Source organism: Salvelinus alpinus, chromosome 9, assembly GCF_045679555.1.
Source record: "Salvelinus alpinus chromosome 9, SLU_Salpinus.1, whole genome shotgun sequence".
Lineage (NCBI taxonomy): Eukaryota > Metazoa > Chordata > Actinopteri > Salmoniformes > Salmonidae > Salvelinus > Salvelinus alpinus.
Window position 1 is genome coordinate 63,034,294 of NC_092094.1, and position 22,618 is coordinate 63,056,911.

Below are 22,618 nucleotides of genomic sequence, written 5' to 3' on the forward strand. Positions count from 1 at the left end.
CTGAGACCAAAAGGCATCTTTGTGTAGCGGAATACCCCGATATGAGTGACAAAGGCTGGCAGGTTCCTACTCTCTGGGTGTAGGGGAACTTGGACGTAGCTCTTGTGAAGGTCCAGCTGAAAACCTTTGAAAACCCCAGTTCTCTATGGTTGGCAGTGGGTACCGATCAGGTATGACGGCCTTGTTGGCCGCTCTCAGGTCCAAGCAGACCCCGCAGCTCTCCAGACTTCTTTTTAGCGATGACCAAGTTGAACACCCATGATGAGGCATCCACCGGCTCCATACATCCATCCTCAAGCGATTTGCGTAGATCCTTAGTGACCTCCTCGCGTAGAGGCTGAATGACTAGAGTCACCGTAGGATCGAGGAGAGCATTGTGTGTGAATGCTGTCAGGGCACCTACGCCGTTGAAGAGGATTGGCCATTGCTCTTCAGCATTTGACACTGTTGGTCATCAGATTTTAACTGACCGCATAGAGAGGCTTCTAGGAGTTTCTGGAACACCCCTTGCCTGGATCCACTCCTATCTATCTGATAGACCACATTTTGTCTCCCTTGGCAACTGCAGGCCTGCCCCAGCCCCTGTATCACAAAGTGTCCCACAAGGCTCAGTGTTAGGTCAATTACTGTTTAGTATTTACATGCTGCCCCTGGGTCAGATCCTCCATCAAGTTGGACTCATTTCACTATTATGCAGATAGCACACAAATCTACATCCACACAAACCCCAACTCCACTCTGCCACCCCCCTCTGTTGTTGACGGTCTCCATGAAATGAGAACTTGGATGAGCAATAACTTTTTTAAACTAAATGACGACAAAACAGAGATCATGCTCATGGCTCCCAACTCCCTCATCAAGAAACTGGGTCAACTCTTCACAATCAACGGCTGCACCATCCACTTGGTGTGTCATTTGAACCCCACATCCGGAACGTCACCAAGTTCGCCTTCTTCCACTTCAAAAACAGCTCACTCTCTCACTGACCCCACTGCTGAAACCCTCATTCACACCTTTTATCATGCTTGGACTACTGCAACGTCACTCTCTACAGACTCCCCGCCAAAACACTGAACAGATGTCAACATATTCAAACTTCAGCTGTACAAGTCCTCACCAGACATTTTACATTTTTATCATTTAGCAGACGCTCTTATCCAGAGCGACATACTGTAGTGAGTGCATACCTTTTCATATTTTATTTGTACTGGTACCTCATGGGAATCGAACCGACAACCCTGACTTTGCAAGTGCCATGCTCAGCTAACTGAGACACATGGGAACAGACCTTGGAACCACATCACCCGCACCCTCAAACTCCACTGGCTCACAGTTCAATAAAGGATAATCGGCAAATTGCTCATGCTCACCTACAGAGCACTCAATGGACTGCCGACCCACATACATTACTGACCTTCTGCACCCCTACACTCCCACCTGTTCACTGCGCCCCTCTGACACTGGCCTCCTCACCACCCCTTGTACCAGGCTCCGCTCCATGGGAGACCAGGCATTAAGCAGTGCAGCTCCCCAACTCTGGAACTCACTCTCTCTCCATGTCAGAACCTTAGCTTTTATCCTCTGTCTAGTTCTCCTCCCTGGTTAGTCTGTCATCGTGTTTAGTGTACTTTTATAATGAACAAAAATAACTGCAACATGCAAGAATTTTAAAGATATAACGGAGTTACATTTCATACCTGGAAATCAGTCAATTGAAATCAATTCATTAGGCCCCAATCTAAGGTAGAGCAATGGATCAGTAAAACAGTCTGTATCTAGTGTGACCACCATTTGCCTCATGCAGCGCGACACAGCCCCTTCACATAGACTTGATCAGGCTGTTATTGTGGACTATGGAATGTTGGCCCTGTTCTCTTCAATGGCTGGGTGAAGTTGCTGGATATTGGCGGATACTGGAACACGCTGTCGTACACGTCGACCCAGAGCATCTCAAACATGCTCAATGGGTGACATGTCTGGTGAGTATGCATGCCATGGAAGAACTGGGACATGTTCTGCATCCAGGAATTGTGTCTAAATCCTTTCGACATGGGGTCATGCATTATCATGCTGAAACATGAGGTGATGGCAGCGGATGAATGGCACGACAACGAGCCACAGGATCTCGTCACGGTATTTCTGTGCATTCAAATTGCCTTCGATGAAAAGCAAGTGTGCCTGCCCATACCATAACCCTACCGCCACCATGGGGCAATCTGTTTACAACTTTGACATCAGCAAAACGCTGACATCAGCAAAACACAGACCACGTGTGCCCATGCACACGTGGTCTGTGGTTGTGAGGCCAGTTGGACGTACTGCTAAATACTCTAAAACGACGTTGGAGGCGGCTTATAGTAACATTAAATTATCTGGCAACAGCTCTGGTGGACATTCCTGCAGTCAGCATGCCAATTGCACGATCCCTGAAAACTTGAGACATCTGTGGCATTGTGTTGTGACAAACCTGCACATTTTAGAGTGACCTTTTATTATCCCCCAGCACAAGGTGCACCTGTGTAATGATCATGCTATTTAATCAGCTTCTTGATATGCCACACCTGTCAGGTGGATGGATTATGTTGGCACAGGAGAAATGCTCACTAACAGGGATGTAAACAAATGAGTGCATTTGAGAGAGTTAAGCTTTCTATGCACGTGGGACATTTCGGGGGTCTTTTATTTCAGCTCATGAAACACTTTACATGTTGCGGTTATTTTTTGGTTCAGTGTATTTACTTACTCATTTTAATATATGATCGTATTGCTTTTTATCCAGCTGATTGTCCTGTGAAGTGACTTGGGTGTCGTAAAAAGCACTTAAAAAAAAAAAAGATTATTACTATTATGTGGAGGCGATGTGCACTGTTATCCAACAGCGAGAACCCTAGGCTGGTGAACAGGTCCAGACCTAAGATATTAGTGCCCTGCCGTGTGATGTGGAAGGGGAACTGAGTGAGGGCCTTGTGGCCATACTGCACAAGTGAGTGTATAAAGCGGATGAAATCAATCACTGAGCGCCCATATCCGTACAGGCTAAGGATGGGCGGCTGGAGGGGAAAGTGGGACAAGAACTGTTAGTAGGTGGCAATGTTAATGAGTGACACTTTTGCTCCTGTGTCATGAGAGGAATGGAGGAACGCCCCAGGTATACAGCACTATTGGAAAACCCAGCCGGGTTTGAGCCAACCGTGCGAGTGACAGGAGGGGGCATGGCTTGCGGGGTGTGACCCAGCCGGGTTTGAGCAAGACTGCATGAGCGACAGGAGGGGGCGTGTCTGTGGGGTGTGATCCAGCTGGGTTTGAGCCAACCAGGTGAGTGACAGGAAAGGGCATGTCTGTGGGGTGTGATCCAGCTGGGTTTGAGCCAACCAGATGAGTGACAGGAAAGGGCATGTCTGTGGGGTGTGATCCAGCTGGGTTTGAGCCTACCAGATGAGTGACAGGAAAGGGCATGTCTGTGGGGTGTGAGCCAGCCGGGTGTGAGCCCACAGTGTGAATGACAGCAGAGGGTGTGTCCATGGGATGTGAGCGTTGGGGCACAGGGGTCTGGGCTGGAGCTGACCTACATCCAAGTTTCATACTTGAGTAAAAGTAAAGATACCTTAATAGAAAATGATTCAAGAAAAAGTTAGGCACCCAGTAAAATCATACTTGAGTAAAGGTCTAAAAGTATGTTTTTAAATATACTTAAGTATCAAAAGTAAATGTAATTTCTAAAATATACTTAAGTATCAAAAGTAAAAGTAAAACTATAAATCATTTCAAATTCCTTATATTAAGCAAACCAGACGGCACCATTTTCTTGTTATTATTTTAATTTACGGGTTAGCCTGGGGCACACTCCAACACTCAGACATAATTTACTAACGAAGCATGTGTTTAGTGAGTCCACCAGATCAGAGGCAGTAGGGATGACCAGGGTGTTCTCTTGATAAGAGTGTGAATTAGACCATTTTCCTGTCCTGACAAGCATTCAAAATGTGTCAGGGAAAATGTATGGAGTAAAAAGTACATACTTTTCTGTAGGAATGTAGTGTAGTAAAGGTTGTCAAAAATATAAATAGTACAGTACAGATACCCCCCAAAAACGACATAAGTAGTACTTTTACTTAAGTACTTTACACCACTGCCGACACCATTTTGCAAATCGGTTTGGTTTCCGACATCGTCTATCCACTAGCAGGGCAGTCAGGGGCCCGTGCATGGTGTCCTGGCACCACAGTTGTCACACCGTTGACACGACTGGGGTCCCATCAACAGCACTGAGGCTCATGTCACTGTCTGACTGACAGGTACAGTCTGACCACAGACTGCTGCACAGCTTGAACAGCTTAAGATCAGCAACGTACTGTGTCGCTGAAAATGCATCCAAAAGTTCAAAAGCTGCATTATATGTGCACTTCCCCGAGCGTTTGGCAGATGTGCAGGCCCTATGCATCGAGACAGTGGAGACTTTTCCACTCAGGGCTAACCACATGCAGTCCGGTAGCATGTACGTCTGGAACGACAGCTTCCATCTGTCCCATGTTGGATTGTTGGTTTTCCCGTACGAGGCAAGAACGGCCCTTGAGTAGGTAGGGATAATGTAGAAATACTTTTCAGCCATCCTTGTTCGCCAAATGTTATGTTTGAAACTAACGAAAGAGTTGAGGCTGACGTTTATCTAAAGGAGTAGCGTCTCACCTACAGTGATTTACGACAACAACAAAAACAGACTGTGCAATCGGTGATACAAATCATGGATGCTACACTAAACAATCAGTGCCAAACACAACAGACCCTCGATTAGACACAGAGAATGCACCTCCTCCAACCTCTCTATGTACGTAGAAGGAAGGACCAGCCGACCACCCTGGATTTCGTTTCACCACCAGTTTGAAGTGGCCATGGCGTGTCTTATGAAACCTGTAAACATGGTCCCAGCCAAGAGCTGAATCAGCGACTAAACAGCAGACTCTTGATGAGTGCAGTTTTACAAGCCTGAAATGGCTCTGGATATTCGAGCACGTTCACGTTACGCGGAAGCACTCACAGAAGTCCTAAACCGTTCTTTATATCAGGGGAATCACTGTATCCTGATTAGAGGCAACAGGGTTAATGTGTTCTAAACAGTTGATTTCGATGCATCGCCTTGCCCAAAAGTCTCAAGTGGGACCCGGAAAACATGGCGTTTGCTCTGATAATGACGAAACATTGCCCGATGTCAGAAAACCTGATACTGTCGACCCTTCAGCTTGGTGAGTTAACGTTGTCCTCTTCAATGGGAACATCATTCTGATTACCTGAATTGAATTCCTAAATTAGATAAATAAGTTCTGCTCTGGTGTGTCTGCCATTTGTTTTGGGCTTTTGTAGCTCTCTGCCATTGGCTAGACATTATCATATGGCGGTGGATTATTATGGCTGTCGCCTCACAGTGTGGGCGTCCCCAGAGGACGCAGAGACGTTGGTTCCACATTCCTATTTATGCTCAGCACATTTAAGCTAATGACCTCACTATCAGCCAATCAGCATTTAGGTGAATTATGTCAAACAAATAAATATACCCAACTCTCCCCCAAGAGATTATTTCTTGCAGAGGAGATAGGAGACACGTATGTCAACAGGAACAAGAAGGCATAGAGATAATTGTGTGGTGCTTGCCAAACCTAGAAAGTCCAATTAAGTTTCAGATGAGTCTGAGTCCACCCCAAGACAAATGCAGGATTTTGCTGTGGTACTAGTGCAATCATGCAAATCTAATGAAGAGGACAGTCGTTGTAAGGCCCAAATGAAACAGAGAGTTTGTTCAGACACACTGGGGCTGCTGTGTTGTTGACATTTTTCTCCTCCACTGTCATAATCCAATCCCAGTTCAAGGTTTAGAGAAAGAGAGATACTACTCGCTTCTTGGCCATGGAACACAAACACACAAAACTTTGAGTTCTAAACTTGCATTTGATTATGACCACTTGACAGCCCAGATGGTTGAAAGGGATTCAAAGACACTGGAGTTGAATAATAAGTTAGTGTTACCTATGCCTTCTCTTTTGAAATCACTAATAATATTAATACAAAAAAAAAACGACGTTTTAATTGAAATTAGCTTTTTTCTGAAGCCGAAAAAGACAGGACATTGTCGATCTAATTTGACCTATGCATTAACAAGGCTTTTCAGCACCAGCAACTTGACTACTGCTAGAGTACTGTACCTTTGTTGATCTACTGTACCTCAACAACAGATGTACTCACATTGGATGGGTTGATTAGGATTCAAACCTCTCAAACAGCCTAATACATACTCTTAGAGTACGTTCACCCCATTCATGTACTTGGTAATGTAAACGTGTTTTTTCATGGAAAACATCCCATTCCACTCATTTAAACATGATGTGGACGTTGTCCCGGACCCAGATTAAGCCTAGTCCTGGACTAAAAAGCAAGGTCAATAGAAAATCTCCAGCCAAAATGATTTATAGTCCAGGACTAGGTGTAATCTGTGTCCACAAAACCACTCATTAACCCTACATTTGACCTAGCCTAACACATAAGCCTACTCCGATGGGAAATGGACCAGGTAGTTGCCTGTTCAGGGGCAGAACGACAGATTTGTAGCTTGTCAGCTCAGGGATTTGAACTTGCAACCTTTCGGTTACTTGTCCAACGCTCTTACCACTAGGCTAGCCTGCCGCCCCTAATTCTACAGAGTCACATGCAGGTAAAACATTTAGATTTCTATATAGTATCAGAAAGAGCATATTGTGTAGTTTCTATGACACTTACCTTTGTCAAATAACTAGAGGTGCAACTCTATTTCCGAATGCCAGTTTATCCAAGAATATCTGTGCTGTCCCTGCATTCAGCACATGGCCACTCGCTCGGCAGCAATACTGTGGCTACTAAGCAAAAACTGGTAACGTAATCAAATTAAAATATGCTATTTATTTATACAAGTCATCCTTTACAATTGTTCATGCACTGGTGTTTTTGTTTAGGAATATAGCTAATTATTTCACCTGGTTATATTATCCTTTTTATTTCTACTTTGTCAAAATAAGCTGTAACTGGACTTTATTCATTTCTATAACTATTACTAATGGAATCTACAAATCAAGTTGATCATATGCATTACACTAATGTTGAAATTGGAAGAGAAAATAAAATAGGCTATAGGCCTACGTTTTGTCTAGGAATTACACAAAACATAGCTTTGACTATCGTTATTTTTCCTGACAAATATTTATTCATGCAATTAATCCTTTATAATACCAAGCGTTTTTTTGTTATGTTTGCTGCACCTTGTGGGTTGATATGCATCTGATGCATATGCTAAAGGGGACGCCCGGCAACGTTTTCTAGCGGGTACTTATAGGCTGGAAGGCCAGGCGGTTCTAGTGTTAATGCATTGGGGTCACGAAGGGCCTATTGGTTGGCATGCTCTCTCTATATTCAGCTATTAATAGGAAATATTTATTACCAATAAATACCAATAATGTATTCTTATTTGTCCTATTTCACAACTGTGAATTGGAAATGTTTTTTTTTGTTGCATATCCTACTCTCCCTGAGACACCCTCGGAGAGTGGGGGTCACAGCCAGGGTCTGCCATTATCAACAGCAACCCTGGAGCAGTTAGGGTTAAGTGCCTTGCTCAAGGGCACAGACGGATTTTTCAACTTGTCGGCTCGTGGAATTCGGTTACTGGCCGAAGGTCTAACCGCAAGGCTACCTGCTGCCACCTTTGGTTATTATAAGGCTGTTTCACCGAATTTAGCAATGTAAGTCATTACTCTATTCTTAAGGATTGTATTGTATTAATTCCATTCATTTTTGTTTGTAAAGTATGTATCCATAGCTCTATTGATGAATTTGAGAGGAGTTCAATTTCTCCACCCTTCAGCTTTTTACCAAAACAGTGGCGGGGTGATGGGGTTTTGTTGTTGTTTGAACAGCAGACTACCCCTTTAAGAACCAGTGGGTATATATCAAGATTAGGAACATTGAACAATTTTCCAGATGGCAGATTGCATGTGTGTCTTCCACGAAAAAACACGTTTACATGACCAAGTACATGAATGGGGTAAACCTACTCTAAGAGTATGTATTAGAGAGATTTGAATGCTAATCAACCCATCCAATGTGAGTACATCTGTCGTTGAGGTACAGTAGATCAACAAAGGTACAGCACTCTAGCAGTAGTCAAGCTGCTGATGCTGAAAACCTCGTTAGTGCATAGGTCAAATTAGATCGACAATGTCCTGTCTTTTTCGGCTTCAGACAAACGTCTGATAATAGCACATATCCCGCCACCAAAACATTATTACTGCACACTATAACTATTTGAAATGGCACGCTAACTAGCATGTAGCTGAAAGTGCTTGCTTTTCAAAAAGGTACAGCTCTTAATAAAGTTTATGCTACAGACACTAGACAAACTGTAAAAATGTCTTACAATTACAGAACTAGTTTATGAACCACATAATGATTTAAATATGTATACATTTGGCGAAGCCTGATTTGATACACAGTCAAGTTAGTTCAGACAGTATGACTGGGGGCAGTAAGTGAGGTCAAATGTAAGATTAGAGCACTGATGATAGATGTGTGGCAGAAGAAGGGCCGGCATTTATATGGCCCCCAAAGAAAGGTTGGTAGACCAAGATTCAGAGGTTAGATTAGGAAGGAAGAGGTGGTGTTTACTCTGTTGCAACTTAGACATTGAACTCATCATTACATCTGGTTGGCAACCATCTGAAAAGTGTGGTTGGCAACCATGTGAATGATGTGTGTACGGCAGGGCTATTCAACTGGGAGCCCATTTATTAATTTAGACTGGCCCTTTGATCAATTCTAATCATGAATAAACTTCTTTTTTTAATCCTAGCCAAAAACTGGACGTTCAGTAACAAAATGACAAACGCTATTGTGGATGTCCATAGTGTGGTTTCTAACACTATGGTGGATGTCTATAGTGTGGTTTCTAGCACTATGGTCGATGTCTATAGTGTGGTTTCTAACACCATGGTGGATGTCTATAGTGTGGTTTCTAACACTATGGTGGATGTCTATAGTGTGGTTTCTAACACTATGGTGGATATCTATAGTGTGGTTTCTAACACTATGGTGGATATCCATAGTGTGGTTTCTAACACTATGGTGGATGTCTATAGTGTGGTTTCTAGCACTATGGTGGATGTCCATAGTGTGGTTTCTAGCACTATTGTGGATGTCTATAGTGTTGTGTCTAACACTTTTGTGGATGTCTATAGTGTTGTGTCTAACACTATGGTGGATGTCTATAGTGTGGTTTCTAACACTACGGTGGATGTCTATAGTGTGGTTTCTAACACTATGGTGGATGTCTATAGTGTGGTTTCTAACACTACGGTGGATGTCTATAGTGTGGTTTCTAACACTATGGTGGATGTCTATAGTGTGGTTTCTAACACTATGGTGGATGTCTATAGTGTGGTTTCTAGCACTATGGTGGATGTCTATAGTGTGGTTTCTAACACTATTGTGGATGTCTTTAGTGTGGTTTCTAACACTATGGTGGATGTCTATAGTGTGGTTTCTAGCACTACGGTGGATGTCTAGTGTGGTTTCTAGCACTATTGTGGATGTCTATAGTGTGGTTTCTAGCACTATTGTGGATGTCTATAGTGTGGTTTCTAGCACTATGGTGGATGTCTATAGTGTGGTTTCTAACACTATGGTGGATGTCTATAGTGTGGTTTCTAGCACTATGGTGGATGTCTATAGTGTGGTTTCTAACACTATTGTGGATGTCTTTAGTGTGGTTTCTAACACTATTGTGGATGTCTGTAGTGTGGTTTCTAACACTATGGTGGATGTCTATAGTGTGGTTTCTAACACTATTGTGGATGTCTATAGTGTGGTTTCTAACACTATTGTGGATGTCTATAGTGTGGTTTCTAGCACTATGGTGAATGTCCATAGTGTGGTTTCTAGGGCCTATGTTGCATGTGGATTCATTCTTCATATGAATTTGGTTCTAGCGTTTGAACGGTTTAAGTTAAAATATTATGACCCCCATTCCTGAAAGCTACGACTCTCAGGAACACATACGTGCCTTCTGTTTTCCTCTGTCGTAACAAGGACTCGTTAGAATGGAGTGTGACAACACACACCCGATGACCGAGGGAAATTAATTCAAAGCATTCTTTCAGACTGGAATTACCTGATTTGACATATCTTTGTAGTTTTTATTGAGATTCTTATTTTTCAGATGATTGTAAATTAACTTAATTTCTTTTAAGAAGCTTTAAACCCCTTAAGGTCGTTGTCCACGCCCCAGTGGAAATGAACTTAGCATAATTTAAAAAAATTCCCATAAAAATCTGTCAATTTAAGATAGAGATATGTTTTTTTGTACTGTAGGTCTCTCAATCCACCGCATCCGCCAATGTAACACTTCCGCATCTGTGGTGAAAGGTGACAAAGCTAGAGCGGTATTTGTCAGACCATGAGAAATCCCGGAAATCGGTCTTCTCAAAAAACAGTCTGTAGCTTCCGAACGGTTTGGCCTACAAAACTATTACCTGTCTATGAAAAGTTGAGACTCTCACGAACACAATGGTGTTCCCAATTTTGCTCCCAATTTTGCTGGAACTCGTCTGAGGTCGGTATAGCCGATCTGCCAACTTATGTCTGTAGTGTCCAAACTGTTTGGGCTACAAACTAATATGACACCTCTGTGTAAAGGTGATACTCTCACGAATATGTACAGTACTAGTCAAAAGTTTCCACACACCTGCTCATTCAAGGAATTGTATTTATTTGTACTATTTTCTACATATTAGAATAATAGTGAAAATATCAAAACTATAAAATAACATAAAGAATCATGTAGTAACCAAAAAAAGTGTAAAAATAATCAAATACTTGAGATTCTTCAAAGTAGCCAGCCTTTGCCTTGATGACAGCTTTGCACACTCTTGGCATTCTCTCAACCAGCTTCATGAGGTAGTCACCTGGAAAGCATTTCAATTAACAGGTGTGCCTTCTTAAAAAGTTAATTTGTGGAATTTCTTTCCTTCTTAATGCGTTTCAGCCAATCAGTTGTGTTGTGAAAGGTAGGGGTGGTGAATCTGTTATTCAATGTGTGTGTATGGGCTAATAGCAGTAAGGCCAAAAGTAATGATTCATTAAAAAAATTTGTGGGGGGTGGGGGACTTGCACAAGTTTTCAAAAGTCTCAAAAACAACAAAATAGATAAAGTAGGACAAAATAAGCAGGGAAGGAAAGGGTGGGTAGTGGAATATGCCAAATATGAAGTATGAAGCTGTTTCAAAGCAAGGAATGACCGCTTCATTGACAGTTGATTCAGGCAGATAGGAGAGTGACACACAGCACAAAGGAAATACTCAGAGCCATAACAGCAGAAAAAGTCATAATAAGGTGATAAGCACGTATGACTTTATGGAGTGATTCCTCACAAAACACAGACAAAAAAAGACTATGATTTTTCACAAAATAGTCCTTTGGAGGAAGGATTGTTGACGTATATTTGACATGTATCTAAAAGCATAATTGAGTAATAATTCATCAAAGTTGGCATATTTATTACATTTTGGCCATAAGCAGGCCTCCTTTTAGACTCCATAATGCTAAATAGCTAAACTTTTATTTGAGGGTTCTCTCATCCCTATTGGGTGAACTTTCTGTACATAGTTCCTTCAATTTAGCAGGGACAAATATCACTCTCCCCCCCCAATTTAAAAAAAAATTGTAATGGTGAGAGGTTAGCATGCCTTGGGGGTATGATTTGTGAGTCTGTAACTTTCTTACTCGTCATAATTCACAATTAATTCAGGACTATCTGTAATCATGGTAGCATCCACATTAATGTAGAAGTATTTAGAAACATATTCTATTCTTATTTACAATCAAATTTACTCCAATCACACAATGCATTATTTACCATTCATTTATTGGGCACAAAATAATCTGAAAAACAATCAAAACAAACAGCAAATGCATCCAACAAGTTTGTAGAGTCATTGCGTGCTAGGAATATGGGACCAAATACAAAACTTATACCTCTTGACTTAGTACCCATTTTGATGTGTTACAGCTAGAATTCAAAATTGATTAAATAGATTTTTTCCCCACCCGTCTACACACAATAAACTAGCTGTTTGCAGATGTAAGAAACAGAAGCTAATAGTGCAATTATGGAACGCTAGTAAATTTATATTAAAAAAGCAAAGTGACAACTGCATCGTTGTCATCAACAGTGTTGCATATGCTGCAATGACCATGCAGACTGAACGCAAGTGTCTCATGTGTGAGGAACATCAAATGCGCTCCTTGAGTGACAGGGGCGTGGCTAGGTATGCGTGGAAAGCGGCATAGAGTGGAGAGAGATGAGTAGAGAAGTAAACTATAAAAATGGACGTTACACAGTGTGTATCACATTTAACAAACCAAACATTCAAATACCGGTATAGAAGTAAAAACCCAAACCGGTCCGTGAATCAATACCGGTATATCGCAAAACATGGTATATTGCCCAGCCCTAGCTCCAATCAATAAATGTTTTATCCTGAAAAACTCCCTAGTCCTTAACAATTACAAGCATACCCATAACATGATGCAGCCACCACTATGCTTTAAAATATGAAGAGTGGCTCTCAGTAATGTGTTGTATTGGATTTGCCCCAAACATAAAACTTTGTATTCAGGAAAAAAACTTGCTTTGACACATTTTTGGCAGTATTACTTTAGTGCCTTTGTATCAAATCCAACAGGATGCATGTTTTGGAATGGATTTTTTATTCTGTACAGGCTTCCTTTTCACTCTTTCAATTAGGTTAGTATTGTGGAATAAATACAACGTTGTTGATCCATCTTCAGGTTTCTCCTATCAAAGTCATTAAACTTGAACTGTTTTTAAAGTCACCTTTGGCCTCATGGTGAAATCCCTGAGCGATTTCTTTACTCTCCGGCAACTGAGTTAGGAAGGACGCCTGTATATTTGTTGTGACTGATACACCATCCAAAGTGTAATTAATAACGTCACCATGCGCAAAGGGATATTCAATGTATACTTTTTTCATTTTACCTATCTACAAATGTGACTCGTTTCAGTAAAGGCGTATATCGAAGGTCACTACTTCACAGAGAGCCATTTGAACGTAAACTTTATTTTATTTTTATCAAAATGCATTTTTTGGGGTGTAGAAATGCCTTCTGGAACATGTGAACTTTCATGTGCCTTAATAACAAACTTGTATTCCATCTGTAAATACAAATAAAATTGTTAAATTATGAGCCTAGTTGGTTTAGCCACAGAAAAAGACAGGGACCTTCCCGCTAGCCATGATCGGCTGAGATAATGAATGGAATGAACATGCCAAGAGATGAGTTTGGATTGGTCTGTCATGTAGCACCTTCTGGCTATAACATGAGCTGATCAGTATGTGTAGGTAATCCTTTCTAACGCTGTTTTTTATAAAGATATCATGTAGTAGAACTGCAAAAGCTAATGATAACTAAGGAGATAGAGAAAATACTGGAATTTGATTGCAAATATGCAGACAGAGTCGAAAAGAGAGCACACAGAAGGCTGTTGTAATCCGGAGACAGGTCTTTAATACATTTTCAAACTAAGGCAACCATGGCATCCGTGACAGAGAGGGAGAACCGTCCATCCATGTATGTGGGTAAGATAGTCTAACTAGCTACATTTTCAGATACTTTTCGTTTTCATTTCAAGTTAAAGCGTACTGTTAGCTAGCTAGCTAACGTTAGCCGGCTGGCTTGCTAGCTAACGTTACGCGTCTGATTTGTGTAGTAATATTATTCGTATCTCAGAGCAATTAGCATTTTTACCCCTGATCTTATTTACGCTTCCCATAAGGTGTTGAATACATATTGACTCAAGACTTTTCAGCTTTTCATTTTTAAATAATTTGTTAACATTTTGAAAAACATAATTAAAACTTTGACATTATGGGGTATTGTGTGTAGTTTTTTAAAAAACATTTAAAATGCAGGTCGTAACACAACAAAATGTGGAAAAATTAAACGGGTGTGAATACTTTCTGTAGGCACTATGTGAATTTGTCCCAATACTTTTGGTCCTCTAAATAGGGGTCCTCTAAATGCACAAAAAGTGCTGTGATTACTAAACGGTTCACCCGATATGGATGAAAATACACTCAAATTAAAGCTGACAGTCGGCACGTTAACCTCATCATTATTGTATCAAATCGAACGTTCTGGAGTACAGAGATAAAACAACAACAAATGTGTCACTGTTCCAATTCTTTTGGAGCTCACTGTATTTTCAACACTATTTTGAACAATTAGCCAAATTAATTTTAAATATATTTTCAATATTCATGTTTTATTGAAACAAAAATATTACAGAGCAGGCGGTAAAGCTTCTTCATATGACACCACTTTTTGCTGTGTAGCATTTACAGATTAAACACTATGGTGTCTTAAAGGAGGCCCGGGTAAGGCAAAAATGTCAAAAAATATGGCAACTTTGATTCATTATTTCTCAATTATGCTTTTACATACACATGGCAAATATATGTCAACAAACCTTACTCCAAAGGACTATTCTATGGATTACATTTTGTGAAAATTCATAAATCATGGCCTTTTTTGTTTGGGTTTTGTGAGGAATCACTCAATAAGGTCATACATGCTTATCACAGGTTATTACCTCGGCTCTGACCTGTTCATTTGTCACTCTCCTATCTGCCTGAATTCTCTGTCAACGAAGCCGTCACTCCTTGGTTTCCTCGTGTTTTGAAACAACTTCATATTTGCCATATTACTCTCCCCTCCCTTTCCCTTCCCTGCTTATCCTGTCCCATTTGATCTATTTGATTGTTTCAGACTTGTGAAAACTTGTGCAAGTTCCTGCAAGTTTGCTATTTTCTCGTCCGCGTGCACCATCGCGCACACATTGAGTTTTTCCATCCACACGACACATTCTTTTGGAGCTCACTGTAATATACGCTACTGGCATATTAAAGTCCTAGAGTGGGGTCTCCGCTAGTTTTAAAGTGGCCCAAGTTATACAGAGAAATTGGAATAGTAGGCAATGCAACCAATCACAGCCCTCCTTTTACTTGTATCATTGCACATCCTGCAAATCACAAGCATAGGTCGACCATTTTGAATCCATTTTTACATTCACTCGGTCGGTAATGCTTACAAATTAGATCATAACCCTAAAAGTAGCAGAGATACCACTGAAACGTTGATATGCCCATAGAGTATATTATGTTCAACAATATATTGAAACAATTGCCAAATCAAAAATTATATATTTTCAATATTCATGTTTATATTCTTCTATATTATCTACCTGTAACACAGGGACAGAAATAGCTGTAATCCTCCGTAGGTGACACAGAGGGATAATTCAGGAGAGCAGTGTCTGTAAAAATGAAGCCATATCCTCACGATAGGAGGGGCGGTAGAAGTATTACTATCTAATGTTAGTATTAAATATTGACCATTTAATGAGGGAATGAGAGCTTGAAAATAAAATATGGTTGAAAGAATCAACCGTATAGAGGCTCTGGGAGGTGATGTCTGGAGACAGGAAAATCAGCTCTCCAGATTCAGAGATGAACTGTACATGGCATGTTCTTGATGGTGACCTGTCCCTTCCTACCGTGGGAGGCTTTGGCTAAGCAGGGCTCATTTCCTCCACAGTCGCAGCCATTGGTTAGTTCTCCGGTTTGTTAGTAATAACGCTTGTTTGTTTGTTTTCCATGGGGTTTCCAGGCAGGGAATAAGTTCCCACATCTTATCCTCGGCCCCTTCTCCAATCTCCCTCCTCCTCTTTGCCTCCCAGCGCTTCAGCAGAGATGGAAAACCTGTCCAAGACTCTCAGCAAGGGTGTCACACACACATACACACATTATTTTGATCCATGACAACTGGGTGAGTTCAAAGCAGGCCGGACTACCCGGAGCACCAATTATAATTTGATTGTTTGGAAAACATTATTTTTTTCGGGGGGGGGCGACAGCTAATATTCTGCATTTCAACACATTGAAAAAGTTGCAGTTTTATAATGCTATTATGCTCATTTTGTTATGAGGCAAGAGAAAATGTTGCAGTTTCCTACAATTCTACTCCTTTTGCTATCATGTGTTATCTAGGGGGCCCACAAAATTATTAATAATCTGAAAACGGCTAACTTCCTGCATTTCAACACAATTCGTGTAGAAAAAAAATTCTGTTTTATAATGCTATTCTACACATTTTACCATGAGAGTGAGAGAAAAATATTCAGTTTTAAAGCTAATTTCCTGCTATTCTACACATTTTGCTATCATATGCTATCTTTATTGTTTGGGGGGCCCCTGAATATCCACTGCTGGAGAGTGATTTTGGCCTGATATCGACAGGAGGCTTTTGACTGGTTTCATAACATAGAAACATGCCCTATCTAGCGTCCTCGCTCTGTGGCTGGTTTCATAACATAGAAACATTCCCTATCTAGCGTACTCGCTCTGTGGCTGGTATCATAACATAGAAACATACCCTATCTAGCGTACTCGCTCTGTGGCTGGTATCATAACATAGGGGATGTTTCTATCTAGGGTATTCGCTCTGTGGCTGGTTTCATAACATAGAAATATGCCCTATCTAGCGTACTCGCTCTGTGGCTGGTTTCATAACATAGAAACATGCTCTATCTAGCTGACTCTCTCTGTAAGAGGTCTGACTGTGTTATGTATGGCATCCCATTTATGTCTCTGCAATTCGTGTAGCAGCCAAAAGATGGTGTAGCAGCCAAAAGATGATACTAACTGAACGCAAAAACAAGGCTCGTTAAGCTATTACGATCAGGTCAGTTTCGGAAAGATTGAAGCCACACTTTCAGTCAAACAACCTTCAAAAAAACATTGACATTTGCTAAATAAATCGCAGAATAAGCTCAGCAGTAAAGTCCAACTTGACTCACCTGGTTACTACGCATGTAGGATGTCTTGTCTGTGGATCCCTTCCCTCCTTGTCTGTGGATCCCTTCCAGTTATACAACCAGATACAGCTGATTCCGACGGACACAAGCTACTGGTGTCCAAAGAGGCCATAAGCCAAACATTTTCCCTGCAGGAAGAGAGGCAGAGAGAGGGGGGCAGGTGTGAGCAAAGTCCCCAGGTGAGTGAGTGAGAGAGTTAGAGAGTGTTCATAGAAGAGTTGGAACAGATTGCCAGATTCCTGCCCAGGCACAGCTCCACGTGTGGAGGAGAAGAGAGGGAAGGGCCTCTGGAGACCGGGCTGCTCAAACACATTAAATAAATAGAAAAATAACCTGGGTGGCCAGAGGCCCGGTGGCCCTGTGTGCATCACACTGGGCTCAGGAAAGCAGAAATAGAGGAATTATGTTACATGCTCCCTCGTTTAGCGGGAACTTCACAGATCCCTGCCGCTCAAGCCAGCCAGATAAGGCACATTAGCCAATGGTACATGGCTTGAACTTCCGGGTTGGAGCGAGCGGTCGCATTCGCACTTCGGTCCGCAGGTAGTATAACTTTTCATTACATTTCATTACATCTCATTATAGTACAACGGTTTGATTTGTCTAATCTTAGCAATTTCTTCTTAGCTAGCTACATAGCCGTCTTTGTATCAAAGATAATTGCGTAATTATCGTATTTCGTCGTCCTAACGTAGTCTACACTGCTATCTGCCCAGCAGCTAGCCAGCTAGCAAACGTCCACCGTCTACCGAATAGCAGCACTGTAGAAACTATTACACTCAACTGAACGACTTGATTAGTGTAGTGTTAGCTAGCTACATAGTTGTCTTTCCTGTCTTCGTATCCAAGATAATTGTGTAGTTTAGAGTGTGTAGTTTTAGAGTGATTATCTTAATTTACCGAGGTTAGCTAGCCAGCTATTTGTCGTCCTTAACGTAGGAGACACTGCTAGCTAGCCAACAGCTAGCCAACGTCTACCGAATAGAACTTCCGCACTCAACAACCCGGTCGCATTCCGCTTCGCTCCACAGGTAGTATCACATTTTCATTTCATTTCATTACAGTACAACGGTTTGATTTGTTTGATCGTAGCTAGCTACATAGCTAGCTACATAGCCGTCTTTGTATCAAAGATAATTGTGTAGTCTAGAGCGATTTTCTAGGTTAGCTAGCCAGCTATTGTCGTTCTTTTAACGCAACGTAACGTAATCAACACTGCTAGCTAGCCAGCTAGCCCCCGAATAGCAGCACTGTAGAAACTATTACACTCAACGGAACGACTTGATTAGTGTAGTGTCAACAACGCAGCCACTGCCAGCTAGCCTACAAAGTCAACAACGCAGCCACTGCCAGCTAGCCTACTTCAGCAGTACTGTATCATTTTAATCATTTTAGTCAATAAGATTCTTGCTACGTAAGCTTAACTTTCTGAACATTCGAGACGTGTAGTCCACTTGTCATTCCAATCTCCTTTGCATTAGCGTAGCCTCTTCTGTAGCCTGTCAACTATGTGTCTGTCTATCCCTGTTCTCTCCTCTCTGCACAGACCATACAAACGCTCCACACCGCGTGGCCGCGGCCACCCTAATCTGGTGGTCCCAGCGCGCACGACCCACGTGGAGTTCCAGGTCTCCGGCAGCCTCTGGAACTGCCGATCTGCGGCCAACAAGGCAGAGTTCATCTCAGCCTATGCCTCCCTCCAGTCCCTCGACTTCTTGGCACTGACGGAAACATGGATCACCACAGATAACACTGCTACTCCTACTGCTCTCTCTTCGTCCGCCCACGTGTTCTCGCACACCCCGAGAGCTTCTGGTCAGCGGGGTGGTGGCACCGGGATCCTCATCTCTCCCAAGTGGTCATTCTCTCTTTCTCCCCTTACCCATCTGTCTATCGCCTCCTTTGAATTCCATGCTGTCACAGTTACCAGCCCTTTCAAGCTTAACATCCTTATCATTTATCGCCCTCCAGGTTCCCTCGGAGAGTTCATCAATGAGCTTGATGCCTTGATAAGCTCCTTTCCTGAGGACGGCTCACCTCTCACAGTTCTGGGCGACTTTAACCTCCCCACGTCTACCTTTGACTCATTCCTCTCTGCCTCCTTCTTTCCACTCCTCTCCTCTTTTGACCTCACCCTCTCACCTTCCCCCCCTACTCACAAGGCAGGCAATACGCTCGACCTCATCTTTACTAGATGCTGTTCTTCCACTAACCTCATTGCAACTCCCCTCCAAGTCTCCGACCACTACCTTGTATCCTTTTCCCTCTCGCTCTCATCCAACACTTCCCACACTGCCCCTACTCGGATGGTATCGCGCCGTCCCAACCTTCGCTCTCTCTCCCCCGCTACTCTCTCCTCTTCCATCCTATCATCTCTTCCCTCTGCTCAAACCTTCTCCAACCTATCTCCTGATTCTGCCTCCTCAACCCTCCTCTCCTCCCTTTCTGCATCCTTTGACTCTCTATGTCCCCTATCCTCCAGGCCGGCTCGGTCCTCCCCTCCCGCTCCGTGGCTCGACGACTCATTGCGAGCTCACAGAACAGGTCTCCGGGCAGCCGAGCGGAAATGGAGGAAAACTCGCCTCCCTGCGGACCTGGCATCCTTTCACTCCCTCCTCTCTACATTTTCCTCTTCTGTCTCTGCTGCTAAAGCCACTTTCTACCACTCTAAATTCCAAGCATCTGCCTCTAACCCTAGGAAGCTCTTTGCCACCTTCTCCTCCCTCCTGAATCCTCCTCCCCCTCCCCCCCCTCCTCCCTCTCTGCAGATGACTTCGTCAACCATTTTGAAAAGAAGGTCGACGACATCCGATCCTCGTTTGCTAAGTCAAACGACACCGCTGGTTCTGCTCACACTGCCCTACCCTGTGCTCTGACCTCTTTCTCCCCTCTCTCTCCAGATGAAATCTCGCGTCTTGTGACGGCCGGCCGCCCAACAACCTGCCCGCTTGACCCTATCCCCTCCTCTCTTCTCCAGACCATTTCCGGAGACCTTCTCCCTTACCTCACCTATCAACTCATCCCTGACCGCTGGCTACGTCCCTTCCGTCTTCAAGAGAGCGAGAGTTGCACCCCTTCTGAAAAAACCTACACTCGATCCCTCCGATGTCAACAACTACAGACCAGTATCCCTTCTTTCTTTTCTCTCCAAAACTCTTGAACGTGCCGTCCTTGGCCAGCTCTCCCGCTATCTCTCTCAGAATGACCTTCTTGATCCAAATCAGTCAGGTTTCAAGACTAGTCATTCAACTGAGACTGCTCTTCTCTGTATCACGGAGGCGCTCCGCACTGCTAAAGCTAACTCTCTCTCCTCTGCTCTCATCCTTCTAGACCTATCGGCTGCCTTCGATACTGTGAACCATCAGATCCTCCTCTCCACCCTCTCCGAGTTGGGCATCTCCGGCGCGGCCCACGCTTGGATTGCGTCCTACCTGACAGGTCGCTCCTACCAGGTGGCGTGGCGAGAATCTGTCTCCTCACCACGTGCTCTCACCACTGGTGTCCCCCAGGGCTCTGTTCTAGGCCCTCTCCTATTCTCGCTATACACCAAGTCACTTGGCTCTGTCATAACCTCACATGGTCTCTCCTATCATTGCTATGCAGACGACACACAATTAATCTTCTCCTTTCCCCCTTCTGATGACCAGGTGGCGAATCGCATCTCTGCATGTCTGGCAGACATATCAGTGTGGATGACGGATCACCACCTCAAGCTGAACCTCGGCAAGACGGAGCTGCTCTTCCTCCCGGGGAAGGACTGCCCGTTCCATGATCTCGCCATCACGGTTGACAACTCCATTGTGTCCTCCTCCCAGAGCGCTAAGAACCTTGGCGTGATCCTGGACAACACCCTGTCGTTCTCAACTAACATCAAGGCGGTGACCCGTTCCTGTAGGTTCATGCTCTACAACATCCGCAGAGTACGACCCTGCCTCACACAGGAAGCGGCGCAGGTCCTAATCCAGGCACTTGTCATCTCCCGTCTGGATTACTGCAACTCGCTGCTGGCTGGGCTCCCTGCCTGTGCCATTAAACCCCTACAACTCATCCAGAACGCCGCAGCCCGTCTGGTGTTCAACCTTCCCAAGTTCTCTCACGTCACCCCGCTCCTCCGCTCTCTCCACTGGCTTCCAGTTGAAGCTCGCATCCGCTACAAGACCATGGTGCTTGCCTACGGAGCTGTGAGGGGAACGGCACCTCAGTACCTCCAGGCTCTGATCAGGCCCTACACCCAAACAAGGGCACTGCGTTCATCCACCTCTGGCCTGCTCGCCTCCCTACCACTGAGGAAGTACAGTTCCCGCTCAGCCCAGTCAAAACTGTTCGCTGCTCTGGCCCCCCAATGGTGGAACAAACTCCCTCACGACGCCAGGACAGCGGAGTCAATCACCACCTTCCGGAGACACCTGAAACCCCACCTCTTTAAGGAATACCTAGGATAGGATAAAGTAATCCTTCTCACCCCCCCCCCCCTTAAAAGATTTAGATGCACTATTGTAAAGTGGCTGTTCCACTGGATGTCATAAGGTGAATGCACCAATTTGTAAGTCGCTCTGGATAAGAGCGTCTGCTAAATGACTTAAATGTAAATGTAAATGTAAATAGGGCAAAAATAAGAATAAGAAACTGAAATCTTATCATTTTATGATTGTCATTAGTCAGTGACCCAAGATTTGGGCTGGTTTACCAAGCGACAGCTTACAATTAGCATCATTAAGAGCCCTGTTAGCATCCTCAATGCAGAGACTTGGGGTTTTCATGTTATAGCAGGTTGTTAGAGAAATGGAAAGTACAATGTAGAACCAGGAACAGATATAGCCCTTGGATCACTCCAGACCTGACTGCCCTTGACCAGCACAAAAACATCCTGTGGCGTACTGCATTAGCATCGAATAGCCCCCGCGATATGCAACTTTTCAGGGAAGTCAGGAACCAATATACTCAGGCAGTTCGAAAACGATAGCCTTTGCTTTCCTAACAGAAATGTGCATCCTGTAGCAAACTCCAAAAAGTTCTGGGACACTGTAAAGTCCATGGAAAACAAGAACACCTCCTCCCAGCTGCCCACTGCACTGAGGCTGAGAAACACTGTCACCACCGATAAATCTGCGATAATTGAGAATTTCAATTAGCATTTTTCTACGGCTGGCCATGCTTTCCACCTAGCTACCCCTACCCCGGCCAACAGCTCTGCACCCACCACAGCAACTTGCCCAAGCTTCCCCCATTTCTCCTTCACCCAAATCCAGATAGCTGGTGTTCTGAAAGAGCTGCAAAATCGGGACCCCTACAAATCAGCCGGGCTAGACAATCTGGTCCCATTCTTTCTAAAATTATCTGCCGAAATTGTTGCAACCCCTATTACTAGCCTGTTCAACCTCTCGTGTCGTCTGAGATTCCCAAAGATTGGAAAGCAGCTGCGGTCATACCCCTCTTCAAAGGGGGAGACAGACTAGACTCAAACTGCTACAGACCTATGTCTATCCTACCCTGCCTTTCTAAGGTCTTCGAAAGCCAAGTTAATTTTCTCAATACAGGGGGTGCTGTTTCCACTTTGGAAAATATCGTCTCCAAATTAAACTGCCTCATACTCAATTCTTGCTCATACAATATGCATATTATTATTACTATTGGATAGAAAACAATCTCTAG

At 43.4% G+C, this 22,618-nt stretch overlaps 1 protein-coding gene across 1 annotated transcript in view; it reads right to left on the minus strand.

Annotated features, from left to right (window-relative positions):
• The window catches only part of peak1 (pseudopodium-enriched atypical kinase 1), a 260,008-nt gene that overhangs the window by 179,088 nt on the left and 58,302 nt on the right, over positions 1-22,618 (minus strand). Inside the window, exon 2 of the mRNA XM_071326886.1 lies at positions 16,949-17,094. The gene's annotated coding sequence lies outside the window, so the exon portion shown is untranslated. The remainder of the gene's footprint in view (positions 1-16,948; positions 17,095-22,618) is intronic.